Source organism: Giraffa tippelskirchi, chromosome 1 (assembly GCF_054371585.1).
Source record: "Giraffa tippelskirchi isolate mGirTip1 chromosome 1, T2T-mGirTip1v1.2.pri, whole genome shotgun sequence".
Lineage (NCBI taxonomy): Eukaryota > Metazoa > Chordata > Mammalia > Artiodactyla > Giraffidae > Giraffa > Giraffa tippelskirchi.
The window spans coordinates 84130384-84151058 of record NC_137275.1 but is presented as its reverse complement, the minus strand read 5'-3'; the positions used below and the strand labels follow the sequence as shown (position 1 = coordinate 84151058).

The window sequence follows — 20675 nt, the reverse complement described above, 5'->3', positions numbered from 1 at the left end:
TGGATTTCTTCTTCTGCATGGTCTATGTAATTGTGGGCTGATTCTCAGGAGGTGGGCTCAAGCCCTGGAAATACTCTTCATGAGAGGTCACTTCTTTCTTCCTCCTCCTCCTCTACTATCACTTTTTTCTCTGGGGTTTTAATTTGTAAGAGGGGAGCAGAGGTACAGTTCCGAGGAGCGATGCAGATTCTATGGAATGCAAGAGAAGCAAGAGCTAAGTGGGTTGGGTTAATAAGGAACTAAGAAACCATTGTGAAGGAAAAATGCAGCCAGAAAAGCCTTGCAAATCTACCTAGTGTTTGGATCTAGTACTTGTGTGAAGCTTTGGGAAATTGGAAACATTCTTGAGAGACTGCATACACATTGTCCAAAGTGAGTTTCAGGGTCTTTGTCTTGCTTCCTCTTGACTGTCATTGTTTTACTTACCTTGCTTCAGCCATTAAATGCTCTGTATGCCATTTCCTAGGACTCTGCTGCCAGCCAGATTTGGCCATTTCTGCTTCAATTCCACCACTTCTTCCTAATTGAAATGGACACATTTACCTTTTTTCTTTTTTTAAGGATGCAGATAGTTCTAAGTATAACATTTCTTCCAAGTATAAATTTCAGTAAACAGTAATAGAAAAAAAAAGGTTGATAAAAGGATTGTAATTCTGCTACACAATAGCAGATTAATTACTTGAGTGTGTTCTCTCAATTTATAATGAATAGTCTAAATGTGGCTAAGTTTTAAGTTATGTCAAGAAATTAACTTTGAGCCATCATGTGACAGCTGAGAAATAACTTTGTGGGAGGAAAGATAAAACAAGAGATGGCTTCTGCTTTCTGATGGCACTCACTTTCTGGAATCATGTCTCTAAGCTCCTCTGGTTTCCTTGAGGATCTTCCAGTCTCCTCCGATTATCTTCCTTCAGTCCCCATTGACTTTAATCCTCTTTTGGCCTTCTTGATTCAGTATCTAAAAGATTTAGCACTAAGTCTTGGCTGTCTTCTCTGCATACCCTACCCTCCACCCTGGATCATCCCAGACACTCCTGGACTTTAAACACCATCTGCATGCTAATGGCTCCCAAACTTACATTATTTTCTTCATTCTAAGACATTAACTTTTTGTTGTTGTTATTCAAATAACTCTTGAAATTCTTCCTTAGGTACTTGAGAGGAGTTCCTTCTCTTGAGAAGTGTTTTAACTCTTCCAGTGGATGCATGTGGGTTAAACCATTCAGTAGTAGTAGGTTTGATATAACCATGTGGTGGCGGTTTAGTTGCGAAGTCGTGCCTGACTCTTTGCAACCCCAGAAGACCCCAGACTCCTCTGTCCATGAGATTTTCCAGGCAAGAATACTAGAGAGGGTTGCCATTTCCTTCTTCACATTATAAAAGGTATTAACTTGAAAAAACATGTCTGAAATTCCAGTGAGTCCAAGAATCAATGTGTATATTTAATGTGGTGTTTTTATTTTCCCTAAAAGCACTGGTAGGAAATCTAGAATCCAGAAATAACAAGAGTTAAGCACTTGGGCTTTCTTAGTGAAGAGAGAAGCTGGGGGATTGAGAGCAAAATGATTAGAAGGAAAGCGCAAGAAAACCATAAAGGTGGGATGATTGACTAAGGGAGGTGGAAGAGCACTGTGTTCCCTGGCTTGTGTACATTTTGTCCAGGGACATCGTCTCAAGGGTTTTCAGAGAATTATGGCATTGGGTTCTCTTGATTCCAAGGCTATGGGTTACATGTGTCAAAGGAGATGAGATTCTTGGGACTGTCTAAGGATACAGATGGTGTCCCAGGCCTCACAGGTACTGGGCTGACAGGTTTGTTTTAGATCCACGGCAGCATTGGGATGGTCATCAGCAAGAGTTCATGATCACCACTTCCTCCTTGAAACCTGCGAAAGTGAGTTATTGTGGGTCTAGTTAATCACCAGCATCTCCATGTCAGAACTTTGACTTCGGTACTTGGTCCTCTGTTGCTGGTCAGCAGGGCCTCAGTGTGTGTGTGTGTGGTCAGGGAGGATGGTGGAGGTGATTAGCTGCAAGGCCATTTAGTTCAGGCTTTGCCTTCATAAAGGGCCTCAAATTTATCCCTTTAGTGTTCCCTCCGCTGGAACTTATACATTCAGTTGCAGAGAAAAACTGGCAAGATTGAAAGAAGATAGCATTCATCATCCAAATTTAGATTTGTTTCTCATTAACAGACATTCTGCCTGTAGTGCCCTATGAATTAATATGTTTTATAAATCTTCTGACTGTCTTATGAAGAGCATAATTAGTCAGAAGTGTTTGGGTGTTAGAAATGTTAATTTATTCAATGTAGGCATTAAAATGTCTTGCCGTCTCTTTATTTTTAACATAACTGGGAGCGTTAAGGGTTGAGAGTGGCTCCATCCTCTTGACTCTGAGAGGCCCTGCTGAACTGTCTTCCCCATTGGTTGTCCAGAGTCTCACTCTTGCTTCTGGTCCAATCAGCTGGGAGTGGGGCTGTCACCTGATACAGAAAACTTTGCCTCCTGGGTACCAACCTGGGACCTTTTACCTCAAAAAGTGCTGTGGGTGTGACAGGCTCATGACTGAGCTGAAGATGAGGAACCTGGAAGTCTGACTTACAAGATTGAAGAATAAAGCCCTCAGCAGAACTCTGATTTAGGCTTGAGATTCCTAAAGTTTTAGGCAGCTCAGTTCATTTCTCTGCATCTCCTTTTATAAACTACAGATGAATGACACCAAATGACTTTTGAAAACTGAAGACTGTAGAACTCATTTGTGCTTTGAGATATCAAGCCAGTGCTAAAATACTTCATTAAAAATGAAGTAATTGTTCAGGAAGTTGGCAGTTGTTTTGGTAAAATTTCAGAGCTCTATGGGAAAAACAGTTCCAGAAATAAAAAGGGGATAAAGAGATGCAAGGGGCCATTTAGTCGGCTAGATGAAGGCTGGAAGTGATAATTGGTTGTGCTTAGGGAGGGATAAAATTAGAAAAGTGATGTAAAAAATGCAGCTTGAGTCATTGTTGGGGAACTCTGAAATGAAAAACTGGTATTCAATAGTAATAGTGACCATGCATTTTGAATTCATAAATCAGCCTCCCTATCCCTACCCCCTTTTCTCTTCATCAAACTGTGATGATTTATGTTGTAACCATCACCAAGAAATACCTTAGGCAGTGCTGGATTGCATCAGTTCAGTTCAGGCACACAGTCATGTCTGACTCTTTGTGATTTCACAGACTGCAGCACGCCAGGCTTCCCTGTCCATCACCAACTCCTGGAGCTTACTCAAATTCATGTCCATCGAGTCAGTGATGCCATCCAACCATCTCATCCTCTGTTGTCCCCTTCCCCTGCCTTCAGTCTTTCCCAGCATCAGGGTCTTTTCCAATAAGTCAGTTCTTCACATCATGTGACCAAAGTATTGGAGCTTCAGCATCAGTCCTTCCAATGAATATTCAGGACTGATTTCCTTTAGGATTGACTGGTTGGATCTCCTTGCAGTCCAAGGGACTCTCAAGAGTCTTCTCCAGCACCAGTTCAAAAGCATCAATTCTTTGATGTTCACCTTTCTTTAAAGTCCGACTCAGGCACCATTTATGCTGTTGTTACACCAAAGGTTTGATGTCTTGCAGTAAGGACCAGAACTAGAAAACTTTATGGGGAAAGATTGGCATGTTCATAGACATTGAGGTAAGCAGTCTGGGACCTTGATGCATTATGAGAGAAGGGATTTTGGACCTTGCATGCACCTTTGCATGACTAGGGCGCACAGGATTATTTAGGGGCGAAATGGTTGTAACTACTCAACTAGCCAGTATATGTGGATTCTTGTTCATTCACAAAAATAGCTTTTCTGTGTGCTTGTGGAAGCTGTAATATCCTGGATAGGTTTTATTCCAGTCATTTGTGGTGTAGTCAACGTATCTGGAAATAGTATAAGAGAGTAGAGCATAGACTACTGCTGTGTCGGTAAGCCTGCTGCTTTCTGGGCAGATTGTGCTTACAAGAATTGTTGCATTACTGTAAATTTTTCTTCAGACTTCTTTCATACAGAGCAGTTGGCGTGGTATTTCAGTGTATCATTTTGCTAGGAAAATATCAGGTTAGTACTCCTCTCAATAGGGCATTGTGCATCTCAGTCACCTGTGAAATTTAAAAAGGGGCTCAGCCCTGAGCTGTTTGACTCAGTCTCTAGTCCTGGGCCCATCACTTTCCTTTTCATTCTAATGTTTCTTCCCGCCTCCATTCCTTCTGTAAATAGGTATTGAGCTCTTGACTGTCTCTGAGATGGATATAAAATGACAAACAAAACCAAAGTGATTCTTAACTTCTTGGTGTTTACGTCTGCAAGGGAGTAGGGAATAAATGTATAAATAGCGCAGGAAACAAATTTCTCCAATTTTGTGGATAGAGCAACAAAACACAGGGTGGGAAATGGAAGAAAAGGCCGGGAAGGGCAGTGTGGGTGGGAGGGAAGGACTCTCTGAGGAAGTGATACTGCAGCTGACCCAGGGATGGAAAAGGAGTAACCCTGGGATGGGAGGGGCAGCTGCTGAAAGGCCCTAAAGTGGGAGGAGGCTCAGGGAGTTGGAAGGGCTGAGCTGGAGGCCTGGGAACCCGGGGTGGGGGGTGTATTTCCAGCAGAGATGGCTGCTCTGTGTCTATTCTGCATTGCCTTGGCCTTGGGATTTCAAAATGACTTGCTTGAATGTCCCTTTAAAGGCAGAGGGGTCCTTGCCAGTGACAGCGGTGTCACTGTTTAGGTCTGCTAAGAAAAATCCCAGGTATCTGTTGGCTTTGTTTTGGGAGTTGTAAATGAATTTCACTTGAGAACATTACAAGAACTGAAAGATTAGTTTAAGCAAAAGACTTTAATTGAAGGCCGCATCATTGTTCTTGCAAATCCTCTGATACTTGGCTGTTGTCTCCTAGCCTTTTCATTCAGTGTTCACTCTGCTTGGAGTACTGGGCTAGAAGCCTTCACCTCCAACCTGTCTTTTTGTAATGCTTATAGCTTTCTTTTTTTTCCCCCAGCACATGGAAGGGAGATAGGAAAAAGAGTTCACTTAGCTGCTCTTCTTTGAAATGAAATGTACCTCCATTTCCAATGAAGGAATTCTGGTGGATTTAGCGACAGGTAGTGGGTTCTTTGGACAGGATTGGGATCCCCAGGAAACATTAGGTACAAGTACATTGTTGATAATGATGTTGTGCACGCGTGCATGCTCAGTCGTGTCTGACTCTTTGCGACCCTGTGGACTGCAGCCCACCAGGCTCTTCTGTCCATGGGATTCTCCAGGAAAGAGTACTGGAGTCGGCTGCCATTTCCTCCTCCAGGGAATCTTCCCGACCGAGGGATTGAACCCGCATCTCCTGTGACTCCTACATGGCAGGCAGTTCTTTACCACTGAGCCACTTGGGAAGCCCAGTGATGCCATATGCACTTAAAATTTGGGGCAGGGCCCTGTGTACAGTTGTAGGGTGTGTTTTTGGCACAAGGGCCACGTGGCTGAGGGCTGAATCCCCTGAAATGTAGCCCACTCCCCGCCTCTAAGGCTGTGGAGATGGATCAGCCTGGAGGAAGGGGTTGCCTTTTTGCAAATTTGTCATGAAAGCAACTGAGCAAGCCAAGCCTATTTCTAAAATGTCCCAGCCATAAGGGCTGGCAGTGGTCCTGCCTGGGAGAAACATGAGGACTCGGCCTTCCTGCCCAGGGACATGCTGCCGTGACCTGGTGGCTAAACCGTGTTTAGTCCTCATTACACCACGTTGGGTTGCCTCACTTTTCTCTTTTGGTGTGTCAACCGGCTTTAATGGACATAACTGTGCAGTTAGTGCATACAAATCACATTTGTAAGTATACACTGTATTTTAAAATATTTTCATCACCATGCTGAACTCTCATTTTAGCTTGTCCAGAATAATAGTAGTGTGGTATAACTCAAACCTAATTTCTTTCTGGGGCAGTACTTTCCACAAGTGTGTGGGGCCTGAATTAGTTGCAATTCATTATAGTTATAATTCATTCAGACGCTGCTTCTTAACTTTCCAAAGCATTTGTACTTTAATATTGCATTTGATTCTTCTTATTAATAAGATTGAGCAGGTACTTTTATCCTCAGTTTATAAAGGAGGAAATGGTGGAATGGGAGATGTTAAGGGGTCTGTGCTGCATGCGTGGTAAATCTCTTCATTCGTGCCTGACTCTTTGCGACCCTGTGGACGGCAGCCTGCCAGCCTCCTCTGTCCATGATTCTCTAGGTAAGAATACTGGAGTGGGTTGCCATGCCCTCCTCCAGGGGATCTTCATGACCCAGCTAGGGATTGAACCCAGGTCTCTTAAGTCTTTTGCATTGGCTGGCGGGTTCTTTACCACTAGTGCCACCTGAGAATCCCCAAGCAAATTAAAAGTTGGAATTAGGGCTGAAAGAGGAGTTCTCTGCCTCCTCTGGACTTAGTCATGAGGTGGATTAGTCTCTTTTTGTGACACATGTACCTCCAAGTGCAGTGGTCCTCAGATCATAGTCCAGAGGGGAGCAGTAAGGACTGGAGGGGTGGCTCTGCCTTCTTTACCCCTGACCCACGTAGCTCTGCTTGCCCTCATGTCTCAGCTAGTGGTTCAGGTGGCTGTGTCTTTAAGAAAGTGACCCTGTAGAGAAAAACAAGTATCATACAATATATTGCTCATATGTGCAATCTTAAAAAAGGCTACAGATGAGCTTATCTACAGAATAGAAATAGAGTTACAGATGTTAGAAAATAAACATGGTTACCAAGGGGGAAAGGGGGGAGGGATAAACTGGGAGATTGGGATTGACACATACATACTACTATATGTAAAATAGATAACTAATAAGGACCTATTATATAGTACAGGGAATTTGACTCAATAGTCTGTAATGGCCTATAAGGGAAAAAGAATCTAAAAAGAATATATGTATAACAGGTTCACTTTGCTATACACCTGAAACTAACGTGCATGCGTGCTCAGTCGTATGCAACTCTCTGCAACCCCATGAACGTAGCCCACCAGGCTCCTCTGTCCATAGGATTTTCCCAGGCAAAAATATTGAAATATTCTGGAGTATTCATTTCCTACTCCAGGGGATCTTCCCAACCCAGGGATTGATCCTGAGTCTTCAGGTCTTCTGCATTGGCATGAAGATTCTTTACCATTGCACCACCTACGGGGGCTTATTACCAAAAGGAGCAAGAGAAGATGCTGGGGGACTCTCTTGCAAATTATTCCTCATTCCTTTTCTGAAAATTGAGGTGTAGTTGATTTATAATATTGTTTCAGATGTACAGCATAGTGATTTTTTGCAGATTATATTCCTTTAGAGGTTATTACAAGATGAGTATAGCTCCCTGTGCTAAACAGTATACCCTTGTTGCTTATCTATCTTATATATAGTAGTTTGTATCTGTTAATCCCATACCCCTAATTTCTCTCCCCCTTTCCCTCTCTCCTTTGGTATTCACAAATTTGTTTTCTGTGTCTGTGAGTCTGTTTCTGTTTTGCATATACATTCATTTGTATTGTTTTTTGGATTCCACATATGTTGTTCAGTCACTTAAGTTGTGTCCAACTCTTTGAAACCCCACGGACTACAGCATATGAGTGATAATTATGTAGTATTTTTCTTTCTTTGTCTGACTTATTTCACTAAGCATAATAATCTCTCTGGGTCCATCTGTGTTGCTGCAAATCGCATTATCAGTCTTTTTTTATGGCTGACTAATATTCCATCATGTGCTTATGTATATGTGTATATGTATGTATGTGTGTGTTTTCATTTTTTTTTCCTGGATATATATACCCAGGAGTAGAATTGCTAGATCATATGGTAGTTCTATTTTTAGTTTTTAAGTAACCTCCATACTGTTTTCCACAGTGGCTGCACCACTTTACATTCCCACCAACAGTGTGTAGGAGGATTCCTTTTTCTCCACACACTTTCCAACATTTGTTTCCTATAGACTTTTTAATGGTGGTCATTCTGTCAGATGGGAGGTGATACCTGATTGAAGTTGCATTTCTGTAATAATTAGCAATGTTGAGCATCTTTTCATGTGCATGTTATTCACCTGTATGTCTTCTTTGGAAAAATGTCTCTTCAAGTCTTCATCCTTCTTAATACATTAGAGTGAAGGAGGGACACTCTGTGAGTGGTTAGCTAATAGATACATAAAGAATGACTTCAACAGAACATTTTATGATGGCTCTCCTGTAGTTGTCAATTTACCAGACTGCTTTTTATGCATAGACTTTCATGTTTTCCTTGGAGTCCAGCTCATTCCCTCAGCAAACACATGTTGAGTACTGACTCTGCCTGAGCAGTCCAGTGGTGGATGGTACCTGTAAGCTAGCCTGGGCCAACCCTGCTCATAACTCATGATAAAGGTCTTGCTTTGGTGGCTAATTTTGCATCCTAGACAAGGAGATTGGCTGACCTGTCATCAAGTTTTCAAAGAAAGATTTTTGCTACTGAGCGGAGCTCAAGAAGGAGGGAGGGCTGTGTGGGCCCCAGGCTTTTCCTGTACAGCAGTGGAGCTAATGACACTGCAAATTCTGTTGTCTGTTTGTGTTGAATGAGGGGCCCTCCCGCTTCTTCCATGAAGGCAAGGTGCTCACAAAGCCACAGAGATCAGATAGTCAGCCTCTTCTGACTTATGTGCGCTCTTCTTCTGCTCAGAACCCTCTGCTGCAGCAGGTTGTCATGCTCACTTTGGCTCAGCTCTGTCTGCCTAGGCTTGTGATTTTTGGGGGGGCGGGCCCTTCCTGTCTCATTAAGTAAGGTAGGGGACCAATTCTGCTTTGACCCTCAGGGAAGAGGAAGGAGTTGAGGGCATCAGGGGTGCTCTGAACTGAGAAGTGGTGGTGCCCAGTGCTGAAAGTGTTACCCTTTAACACACCCATGAGTCAGAGGGATATCTTCACCCAAGAGTTTGGGGACTGGGCTGGGGGCCGTTTCTTGTCCCCCATGCTACATGGGCTGCTGTCCGTCTCCACTGTTGGTCAGAGGACACGTACCCTGCAGACACCTGACTTTGTACCAACTTGGTGAATTTTACTGGGAGGACTTGCAAGAGGGACACACAGGGACAGCCTGATTTTTCCGTCTAGCATTCTAGACACCACTTCCGCTTTTCCCCGATGCTCTCTCCTGCCCACCACTTCCCTCCGCAGAAGGCCTGGTTTGGCTGTTTCTCTTCGCTGTCCCCTGTAGGGGAGTAACATGGGAGCTTTAAAATATCCAATGTCCGACTCCCACCTCCTGCAATTCTGAGTTAATCAGTTATGGATAAGGCTTGGGCAACGGTATTTCTTTCTTTCTTCTTTTTTTTAAAGTTGATTTTAGTTGAATTTAATGTTATGATTGGGGTTGAAAATTCTGGTCTAGGTGGACTATTCAGAGTTGGTGGGGTTTGTTTTTCTTTCTTTCTTTTTTTTTTTTTTTTGCATCCATTTGTTTTACTACCCTCAAGATCACTGTGATTTTCTGGTCTACACTGACATGCTATATAAAAACCATTAAATATGTCTTACACAAGGGAGTGATACAAGGTGTGATTTATGATAAGAGATCTTGTTCAATAAAAAGAATGAATACAGTGTATTGAAGACTGCAGATTTATCTGAGGGAACAACAGGAAGGATATTAAGGCAGTGGTGGGGGAAAATAAGAAAGAAGCATCTGTCTTTGAGGGCAAGAACTAAGGTTTTGGACTTAGTGGAAAAAATTCTCAATAAATTCAAATCACTGGTGAATTTTAACAAACATTTAATAAGGAATTAACCACAATCCTTCTTAAACTCTTCCACCAAGTCTCAGACTCATTTTATGAGGCCCCATGATACCAGAACCACCAAAGGACACTACCAGGAAAGAAAGCTATAGGCCAATATATTTTTATGAATGTGTACAATGAAATGTTATTCAGCCATGAAAAATGAGGAAACCCTTCCTTTTGCAAGATGGATGGACCTTGAAAGCATTATGCTAAGTGAAATAAATCATACAGAGAAAGACAGATACTGTATGATCTCATTATATGTGGAATCTTAAAAAAAAACAAACCCAAACTTAGAGAAAAAGGGTCAGACTTGTGGGTACCAGAAGCAAAGGTGGGGAGAGGGGAGTTGGAGAAAAGTGGTCAAAAGGCATAGATTTCCCATTATAGGACAAGTAGTAGGGGATGTAACATACAACAGAATGACCAGAGCTGACACAGCTGAATCATATATAAGAAAGTTGTTGAGAGAGTAAATTCTATGAGTTATCATCACAAAGAAATTTTTTTCCCTTCTTTTTATTGTATCTGTGTATGAGAAGTTGGATGTTAGTTGAACCTATTGTGGTAATCATTGACATCTACAGATCAAACCACCATAAAGTAGGTCTTATACAGTGATGTAGGTCCATTATTTCTCAGAACTGGAAAATAAACTATTCAAATCAGGGAGAAATACTCAGGGAGAGACTGAAGGCAGCACTGTGTGAATTTTTTGGTGGGTAAAAATAAGACACTCCATTTATACAATCTGTTTCCTCTGTAACAGCAGTAAAGTGTTAGAATGCTTCTCTTCAGGAAAAGAAAAATCTATATCACTTAATATAGAGACAGTGAAAATCATTGGAGTTCCGGGTGGGGTCAGGAGACCCAAGCTTCATTCTGCCCCTGTCAGCCGCTAGTGTTGGGAGCTGTTCTCTTGCAGATGGCAGGTCCTCGTGGCGATTCAGGGGGCAGGGACAGGGAGAGGCGGTGCTGGGCCCCTCGTGTGGAGCTGTTCTGCTGGGCATGTTAGTGCAGGAAGGACTCCATGTGGCTTCCTGCAGAAGAAACCAACCATCTTCCTTGCCATTTCTCTAGCAAGAAGGAACCCAGATGGGGTGCAGGGTCTGTGAACACCTTAAATTATGTTAGATGGTGTGTATTTGAGGGTGTGTGTTTTTCTGGAGGAGAAGTCCCATGGCTTTTAAAAACCAGAATCCTAAAGGGATTCAAGGACTCTAAAAGGAAACGAAGGATTCCTGTCATAAGTACGTTTGTCTGCAACTGGGGAAGAGGATGTCTGTGTAATGTAGTAGAGAATTCCGTGAATTGAAACAGGTTTTTTTTCCAGTCACGGTCTAGCAGCTTATGTCTAGCATATGACTCTATAATGCATATGGTTCCAAAGTTAAACTCTGACGACTTCTCAAAAAATAAAATGCCATTTTATTAATAGTTACAGTATATATAACTTTTACTGCAGGCATTACAAAGATTTATCAAGCTGTACTCTAACTGTAGGCAAAATATATTTAAGGAAGATTGTAACAATGTAACTGTAGACAACAGGACTGATAAAATACAAATAAATGTACTGAATAACTTAGGCTGATGAAGTTACTGCAAATGAGCATTACATTTAAGTTGGAGCTTCCTGGAAACCAAGGTAAAAAGAGAAACATGCTGGGTATTATAATTCATTCTTGAAGAAAGCAAATTATTTTGGTAGGTGAGATACTGTCTATGGTTAATTTCTAAGATTTTATAGCATGTCTTCATGTATGTGCCATCCTCTATGCTTTTACCAAACATAGGGAAATGTCACCCCCCCCCCACAGTTGTTTTATAGGGAAAGTCTTTGTGTGGGATACTTAGCTATTGGAATCCCAGCATGTGACTCTGAGTTTTCTCTCTCGTCTTCCTGAGAACTTAGTTTTCTTCGCTGCCAGCAATTGTAGTCACTGACAATGCAAGATTGGACTCTGGAACTGCAAGAGTACGGCTAATGAGGGATGGTGTGCTTTCCTTCAGGACCTAGCAACATCAGTGGTGACTTTCTGCTATGGGAAATCAGGATCTTGACCAAAATATCCAAGAACTGAGCTATGGGATGGTGCCTTGTTATGGCCAGTCTGCTGCTTGCCCCTTACGAAGAACTGTTTCTCTCACCTTCTTGCAAAGGACGTTTACTTCATGACTATTCATACATGGCTCAAGGTTGAAAATGTATTTTTTAATTTGGAATGTGAATCATAATAAAGCCTCTTTAGAATCAAATTATGTTTCTTTTCTGAACTTCAAGGCTTTCTTTTCCGGCTCCTTTTCATCCTTAAAAAAGTCATAAAAATTCAGGAATAGAAAAGACTTTTTATTCAGTTCCTCATTTTCTTCTGTATGTGTTCAATAATTGTGTAAGCTTTTGCACTTAAGGCATTACTAATAATAGCTTTTAGGTTGTTTCGGAGAACTAAAAACACCAAGTTTTCTAATACATAAGTATTTCAAGTTATATTTCCTTGATAACAGTCTTTGATCTGGAGTGAGGGGGTAGAGAATGAGATAGGGGGTGGGAAATATTTAAATACATAGTTTTTAAGAAGGATTGTTTCCATTATGATTTTTCCCTGAAATAATATGTAGTACAGATAGGTGTTTCCTTAGGGTCTTCCTGGGGTAGCTCATGAGGGGAACCTGATATTGCTTTAGAAAGTTTTGTTCTCTGAGTATTTTTGTGTTTGTCCTGTTGTCTTTTGAGAAGCACAGATCCGAGCATGAACCTTTCAAAATGAGGGTGAAGCTAGAACTAGCTTCATGAATGAATTAGCTTTATGTAGTAAAGACTGTTTTGAAGGTGCAGGTAATCTGCAGAAATAAAATCAAAACTTCTTTGGGTCTGTTTTTTTTCCTCTATCACATGAAAATGGCTCAGTAGATTTCCCTTGATTTGGAGAGTACCTTTAGGGTGTTCTGATGTAAAACGCAGGTAGACTCTTGTGATGTGCCTAATCTTAGATGGTCCTGGTTGCCTGGACCAGCTGAGAGCGCTATACAAAGAGACACATGTTTAATTGCCCTCTGGGAGAAATGTGCCAAAGGCATAAAAATGCCATAGAGACCACCAATAGTGGTTTCACCGTGAGCCCACATCAGGTAGCCAGGGCGCACTCTGTATTCCAGGGGCCGAGGAGCAGTGGAGCTGCTGCTTCTGAGGGTAACTCCGCGAGGTCCACCCAGCAGAGAGAGGAGCTGGGAAGGTGTGCATTTCACAGCGATGCTTGATTTTCCTGAGCAACCCTGGACAAGCCGCTAAGATATCAGAAACAAACAACCCAATGCAACAACAAAAAAATACACAATGCACATTAACTGAAAAGGGGTGAATTGTAAGTAGCCACATGTGTATCTCCAAGACAGTCTCTTTTAAGTCTCTTTTAACAGTCTCTTTTAAGCCTGTTTGGAAGTCTTAAAATTGGTTCCTCCTACAGTTAGTCACAGGGATGGAGTAGAGTACTACAGTGCTACATGGTCCACAGTTGATTGAATCCATGGATACGGAAGACCGACTAGAAGTCATATGGGTTTTTTCGACTTGCAGAGGTCAGTGCCCCTAGCCCCCACCTTGCTCAAGGGTCAGCGGTATTCAGAGGGAATGACTGTTTGGGCCTGAACTTGTTAAAAGCCTTGTCAACAGGAGGCATTTTAAATTAGCCTTATAAATGAACTGCAGTATCCTGTAGAGCAGTTGGCTAAAAATTGTATGCTTGTCTTCTGGGCATTCCTTGTTTTAAAGGCTCAAGTGAGTCATGCAGGAGGGCTTGATGAGGGCAGCTGCCATGGGAAGAGGTGAAAGGGCAAAGGGACCCTTGCTCATCTCACTTCTGTAGTTGTAGGTCAGGAGTCTTGTCCACAGGTCAGTCCTGGCACTAGCTTTGGAAGGGTGATGCAACATTTTTTGGTGAATTAGTTAGTGCCCCCACAATTGAACTTTAGCCAAGTTGTTGCTTGATAATTGGAATATTTTTTCCCTGATATGCTGATAGTCCAGTTATTGCTTCAAGGTTACGTTAAAATGTTTGACTCTTTCAAATCTTAAGGTTTATGATGATGTCAGCAGAACACTAGACTTTATGAATAGTTCTTTGTTTTAACAACAACAACCCCCCACCCCCACCCCACAAACACACAAACAAAACCCAAATGGAGGGAACATGAAGACCCAGTAAGCAGTAACCTGCTATTATTGATTGTTAAATGATCGTGACCTGTCTTCTCTCATGGAAAAATTTATTTAAAATATTTAATATATATACTGTTTAAAATGAGGAGCAAATGGAATGTGAATTCAGTTTTGGATCTGCTGCCTTTGCAGTGCCCGGAGCAGTTGGATGTTGTAAGAGTGAATCTGAGTGGGAGAGATGGGTGAGGAGTCCTAGCTCGTGTCTCTGGGCAAAGCTGCCTCATATCTTTGAGCCTTGGTTTCCAGTCTGTACGAAAGGCATGAAAACTCCCTTTTAACGGTCATATTAGAGATGAAACAAAGAGTCTTATAAAGAGTACTAAGAACATAGAATATATTCAGGAAATATTTTATTTTCCATTTCCTTTCTTATTGGATTTTGAGGATCATCGTAAAACCTTTGACGCATTAGGGAACAAAGCTTTCTCTAAGCCTCCTGGGCTCGTCCTGGTTCATTCACGAATCTTGAAAGCTGGAATCTCGGATGACATTTGGAACCTCAGATGACATATGGTGCGCCTGCGAGACGAATCCCACCACTCCCTCGATGATGCTAGGGTGGTAACTTCCCAGTCCTTACATGCCTTCTTCCTATGAATACGTCTCAGGTCATGTGAGCTGTTTTATAAGTTGATTCATTGCTGATTCATCTCAGCTTTTCAGTTCCAGGATGGCGTGGTGTCAAAGTGCGTGACTGTCATTTTGATGAGAATGTGTTAGAATGATTTTCAGTGTGAGAATCTGCTTGAGCATTACAAAACATTCATTTTTGTGGAAAGAAATCTTCATGAAGCCCGGAAATGGACTGAAATGACTCTTATGGTTTAGTATGAAGAAGAGAACATCTTTGAAGTTTGGGTGATTGATGATGGGGAGAGTGATTATATGAACGGTTTTGGCCTTGTTTCCTAGAGGGATGGTAACGAGCTGACCTGGCGCCGCAGCAGCCCCCGAGTCACAGAGCACCCCGAGCTTGCCGCGATGCTGGGTGATGGAGAGTGCTAATATCCTCACTATTTTCATACAGCTGCAAAGACTGAGTGAGTGTCAGGAGAGGAAATGGCAGGAGAACTGAGTGGTAGTTCAAAATGGCCAAATAATTCCCGAAATTCAAGAAAGGTAATTGTTTTTCAAGTGCCTATTAGGATTGGGCAGCCTGAGAGTCAGCACAACTCGGAAGTGATTAGAAGGGCTTTGTGGCTTTTCTATTCTCTGGTGGCTGGAGCTGGCTTCAGACTCCAGAGTAAGTAGTAGGGGAGGGAGATGAGAGATGCTGAGGAGTCAGCATGGCACCAGTTCTCTTTGCCATGGTGGAGAGCTGTGTCTGTGACCTGCCACAGGATTAGCCCACCGCATTAAATTGGACCCTCGTGTGGTACATTCACTTTCCATTACTTAATTGAGAGAGCTGTCGTCCACTTGAAAGTGTTTGTTACACTAGAACTCTAAGATGGTTGCGTAAGCCAAAAGTGGTTTATCCATTTCCTGGCTGCTGCTAAGCTCTGTGGGGAACTTTATTCATGAGAGTTTGAGATAGGAGAAGACAGAACCCACATTGGCATGGATGAATCAAAGGCACAGGGGTTTCTTTCTCTTCCATGCCCTAGTGTGAGCTGGCTACCTAAGAATGGTTTTAGACTTGCAGTCTATTGACAGCAGAATTATTTTGATAGTAAAATTGCTTGTAGGCTTGAGTTTCTGAAGTCTGATCCTCTTTTACAATAGGCCGGTAACAAATGTCCTTTGACAACATCATGAAAATGTGTGATGTTTATAGTATGGCTGGGGGATTCTTCTTCAGCAAGAGGCATGTGTATTTGTTGCTAAGGCCCAGAATGTCACATAGCAAAATGCCTGGTAGGGTGAAGGCTAAAGGAACTAGTGGCTAAAATGATTGTCCAGGATCTTATTCTAGTATAGATGGCAACATCCAGCTTATAAATGACATCTTCTTGCCCTTACCATGCCTTCCGTTACTATGGGTTCTAACATAAAAAGAATCTGAATTGAGAGGTACAGGAGAAGGAAAGAAATGGTGAAGAACAGAAAGAACCTTGTGGGACTGAGTATCACTAGGCAGGTCTAGTCTATAAATGCAGTGAACTTTCTATCCTAACATGATAAAATGTATCTTCTCCTGCCTTACCTTGTATACCCACCCTTCATTATTTCATTCTGTTGCACTGTTGTATGTCTTGCATGTTAGGGACTCATTTGGAATAAGAGCAATATTGTAGAATTATAGACAGCCATCTCTTTAACCTTTGTTTGAACACTTTCCTTTAACCAGTCCTTTGTGCTAAAGTCCATGTAATCAGATTGCCTCCCTCATCCCTAAACATGAAGAAGTAAACAGAGGGGCAGAAGTTTTGCTTTGCAGTGGGAGAGGAAGGTAAGGGGAAGAAGGTAGCTTTAGAAAATGGAACAGTTTGGAAGAGAGATGGGCCAATTCTGTAGCTTCATTAGGGATTTGCTTCTGCTAAGTCGCTTCAGTCGTGTCCGACTCTGTGCAACCCCATAGACGGCAGCCCATCAGACTCTGCCGTCCCTGGGATTCTCCAGGCAAGAATACTGGGGTGGGTTGCCATTTCCTTCTCCAGTGTATGAAAGGGAAAAGTGAAAGTGAAGTCGCTCAGTCGTGTCCGACTCTTAGCGACCCCATGGACTATAGCCTACCAGACTTCTCCGTCCATGGGATTTTCCAGGCAAGAGTACTGGAGTGGGGTGCCATTGCCTGCTCATTAGGGATTTAGAATAAGATTAATGTGAGGGCTGGGAGCACTGAGGCATCGATGGAAGTGAAGGGGTAGGGGAGACGTGCATAAATGGGACTTTGTCCAAAAAAAATTTGGAATGGGCAAAATGCTTCTAGTTTTGCCAGTAGAAAAACAGGACTTTCTTCTCAACAATCCTCTTATACTGCAGGGCCTTTTTTTTTTTTTTTAAAAAAAAAAAAAACAGCTCAGTGGTGATAGTTTCAGGCACACAGCAGATTGAAAAGACATTTGTGGGTCAGCTTTTAAACTATACCATTAATTACAATGTAAAATGGTACAGTTATGTTGGAAAACCATTTAGAGTTCTAGAGTAATTAAAACGTGGTCACAAAAGTCTTGTGTGTGAATATTCATAGCAGCATTATTTGTAATAGGTCAAAACTGGAAACAACCCATGTGTCATCATCCAGTGAAACAAACTGTGGTATATCCACACAACAGAGTCCTATTCAGCAAAAAAAAAAAGAATCTATGAATGCCATCTTCCCAGGCAGTTATCAGTAGGTACATAGAAGGTGCTCAGTAAATATTTGGTGATGAAAAAACAGACTAAACTATGGGTATAGACAGCAACATGCCTGAGTCTCAGAAATGTTGTGCCCGGTCAAAGCAGTGAGACACAAAGGAATATATACTACATGAATCCATTTATATGAAGTTCTGAAACAGGCAAAAGCAGTCTGCATTGATAGAAAACAGATCAGTGGTTATCTGGGGCTGGGCATGAGATTAACAAAGGAATTTTTTTGGGTACTGCAAATGTTCTATATCTTGATGTGGAATGACCACATGGTATATATAATTGTCAAAACACCCTTCACTGTCCTTTCTGAATGACTGTATTTTAAATAAATTATACCTCAGAATTGCCTTTTTTTAAAAGTTTTGGTTAAAAAGTAAAGACATTTCTGGTGGTTTTTTTTTTTTTTTGTAAATTTGCTACTTGTTATTACCTTGCTTCTATAGACATATTACTTTCCAAGTTTAAAAAACCAATTTAAAAAGTGACTTTAGATTATAATCTGTATGAAATTGAGGATTATATGTACTTTATATTTTGGTTGGTTTTGATTCTTTTTGAACAGTGTTCTGGATTATGTGCTATTTTCAGAAACCTTCTGAAGCCTTTTTAAAGTGTTTTAACAGGATTTTCCCGTAGATCCTTGGCACACTTTACACTTTTATTGTTTAAGGAGTATAAATAACAACAGGACAGAATTATTTTCTGGCACATTTTCTTCTCGTCCTGATTCTTTCATGTTAGGTAACTCTTCAGTTCCTGTAGCTCCTGCATTTGAACTTAGGAAAACAGACCATCTCTCATATACCTCAGATTAAACTGCAAAATACAGGAAAACCTGGCAGGACGAAGATGCTGGTTTCTAATGAGTTATCACTGATGGCAAAAAGCAAGGAAAGTTGATTTCCTACATGATGGACACAACAGATATTTGAGGTTTGCTGAATTACCCAAAATGTATGTTCCTTCTTGCCATCTCTGTTTCCTGCATTGATGGTTGGCTATTTGGAGAGTCAGTTATTTGAAGAACTCATACTTGAGGATCTCAAAATTTCTTAGCTATTATGTTGTCAAAGTAAACCTAAATTTGATGACCTGCAAATTAAAGGGAAATGTCTGAAGAAATCAGTATGTTGAATGCTGGGCATGTAAAACATGAGTTGAAGTGGTTTAAGCTGGGTTGTTGAGTTTTCAAGAGAGTGAGGTCTGCTCACTTAGATAATATGTTGGAGTCTAAGACCAACCTCACCTGTATTGCCAGACTATTTATGGCCTAGAGTTATCCTCAGAAGCAGATTAGATCACAGGCAATTATGAACTTCTTCAAGATCAATACTAGTCTTTTTTTAATGCTGGTCACTAGGTTAAACCACTTCATCCTGGTTTAGGTTATGAGTAGAAATTGCATTAGACTTGGAGTTTGACCCATGTTCAAATCATGGCACTGGCCAGCACTGTAACTTTGGGCAAATTAATTCATCTTTTGAGCTTTAGATTCTTTATCTGTAAAATGGGGATGTCAACTTCACAGAGTTTTCTGGAAAACGAGATGAAAGAGGGGATAGTGCTTGGCATTGTGCCTGACATGCAACGGGCAGGTGGTGAACCTGAGTTTGTTTCCTTTCTTTGTTGGGTAGCTTCCTGACTCTCATCCATGTTACATATCTACGATTGTAAGTCCAATAGCATTGTATTCATTTCATAAAATGCTTGAATGATAAGAATGAGGTGAGAAGGGTGTGAGACTGTGTGCTCAATGTTTATTAGTACATCTTCACTTTCTCTTTTCACTTTCATGCATTGGAGAAGGAAATGGCAACCTACTCCAGTGTTCTTGCCTGGAGAATCCCAGGGATGGGGGAGCCTGGTGGGCTTCCGTCTATGGGGTCGCACAGAGTCGGACACGACTGAAGCGACGCAGCAGCAGCAGCGCGTTTGGAGCTGGAGCTAAGCACCTTCATTTCTTGGCCTGTGTTGTGAACCTTACCTTCACAATGTACAGCGATGTGACTGGAATTGCAGACAGCAGGCTGGGATGCTGAGAATAAATCTGAGCATTGGAGACTGATTTACCTATGATTGCAGTGCCAGAGAGGGGAGATGTGACTGTGTAAATGGAGCTTGATGTGCTATTGAAATAACTCAGCAAATTCTTAAAAAGAGAAGAAAAAATCACCCCACTTTCCAAGGCAATTTTCTTGATATGTTTCTACTGATACTGCAATGCCAGAGAGAGTCAGTGTATTTTGCTCCAACATTTTACACTTTGGTCAGAGAAAACACACTTTTAACAAAAGGTGATGAAAGTTTTTGTGCCAGGGTAAAGTATTTGTAAAAAACTTAATTATTAAGTACAATATGAGGGCTTTCGTCCTGATTCTGGTAGTCTGTGTGTGGATGGCGTGCCAGTCCCCAGTTTTGGGTCTAGGCAGTTGGAGAACAGAAGCAATTATCCAGCTGATATAAAGAAATCCTGCTATGGAGGAAAGAAGGGCACCCCTCACCCTCTCATCAATTACTCCAAATTGGTGTTTATAGGGACTTAAATTCTTTGATTAATTGCTTGTTCTCTTCCTTTGTTAGCATCATCATCAGAGGCCTCATTGAAAACCCAGGGGGTATTTCCAGCCTCTTCTCTAAGTCAGGCCAGTGATCCTGCTGTTAAAACCCACTTGAGTGGGGGTGGGGGATCATCAGTGGTGCTTTCAGGCCAGGAGTGGTTTTAGTTCTAGGGGATTCTTTGACCCTTAAGAAATATTATGGTGCAAATATATGCCCACTCCAGTTTTCTGATCAGTGTTAAATGTGCAGAAATTCACACTGTGGTGACCTACAGTTGTCAGTATTAACGGTAACGTACATCTTGTTTACAGCAAGATGGACATCATGGACCATCGTGGACCAGTGCATGGTGATTTCTGCCCACCTGGAGAGCACTGGGGTCGGAGGGAGCTGCAGAACCAGCCCTGAATTAGGGGTCAGGGATGTGGAGCCGGGTCACCTTCCAGCTGTGTGTCATTTTCATGGCTTCTTACCTGTTCTGGGCCTCACTTTCCTTATCTGTAGAAGATATAGTAATAGCTTACTTTCCTACCAACCTTCTAGGGTTTTTATAAAAAAAAACTGTGACATTTATAATGATGCATTGTAAATGAAGACACCTTAAAAATCAGAGCACTCTACAAATGTGTTATTAAATGTAAATTCAATGACATTATTTCAGCGCTCATTGGAGGAACAACATTTGAAGTCTTCTAAGAGCACACAGATGATTGTAAAGCTTAAATTTCCACTAGGTGAGGCCCTTTTAGGGTGGATCAGTATGCTACAGGGCAAACTCTTCTCTCTCAGTATCATAACTGGACTTTTCTTTGGCT

General features: G+C 41.7%; 1 protein-coding gene across 3 annotated transcripts in view; it reads left to right on the top strand.

The window, feature by feature from the left end:
- The window catches only part of TSPAN5 (tetraspanin 5), a 179680-nt gene that overhangs the window by 47426 nt on the left and 111579 nt on the right, over nucleotides 1-20675 (top strand). The gene's annotated exons all lie outside the window — the stretch shown is intronic.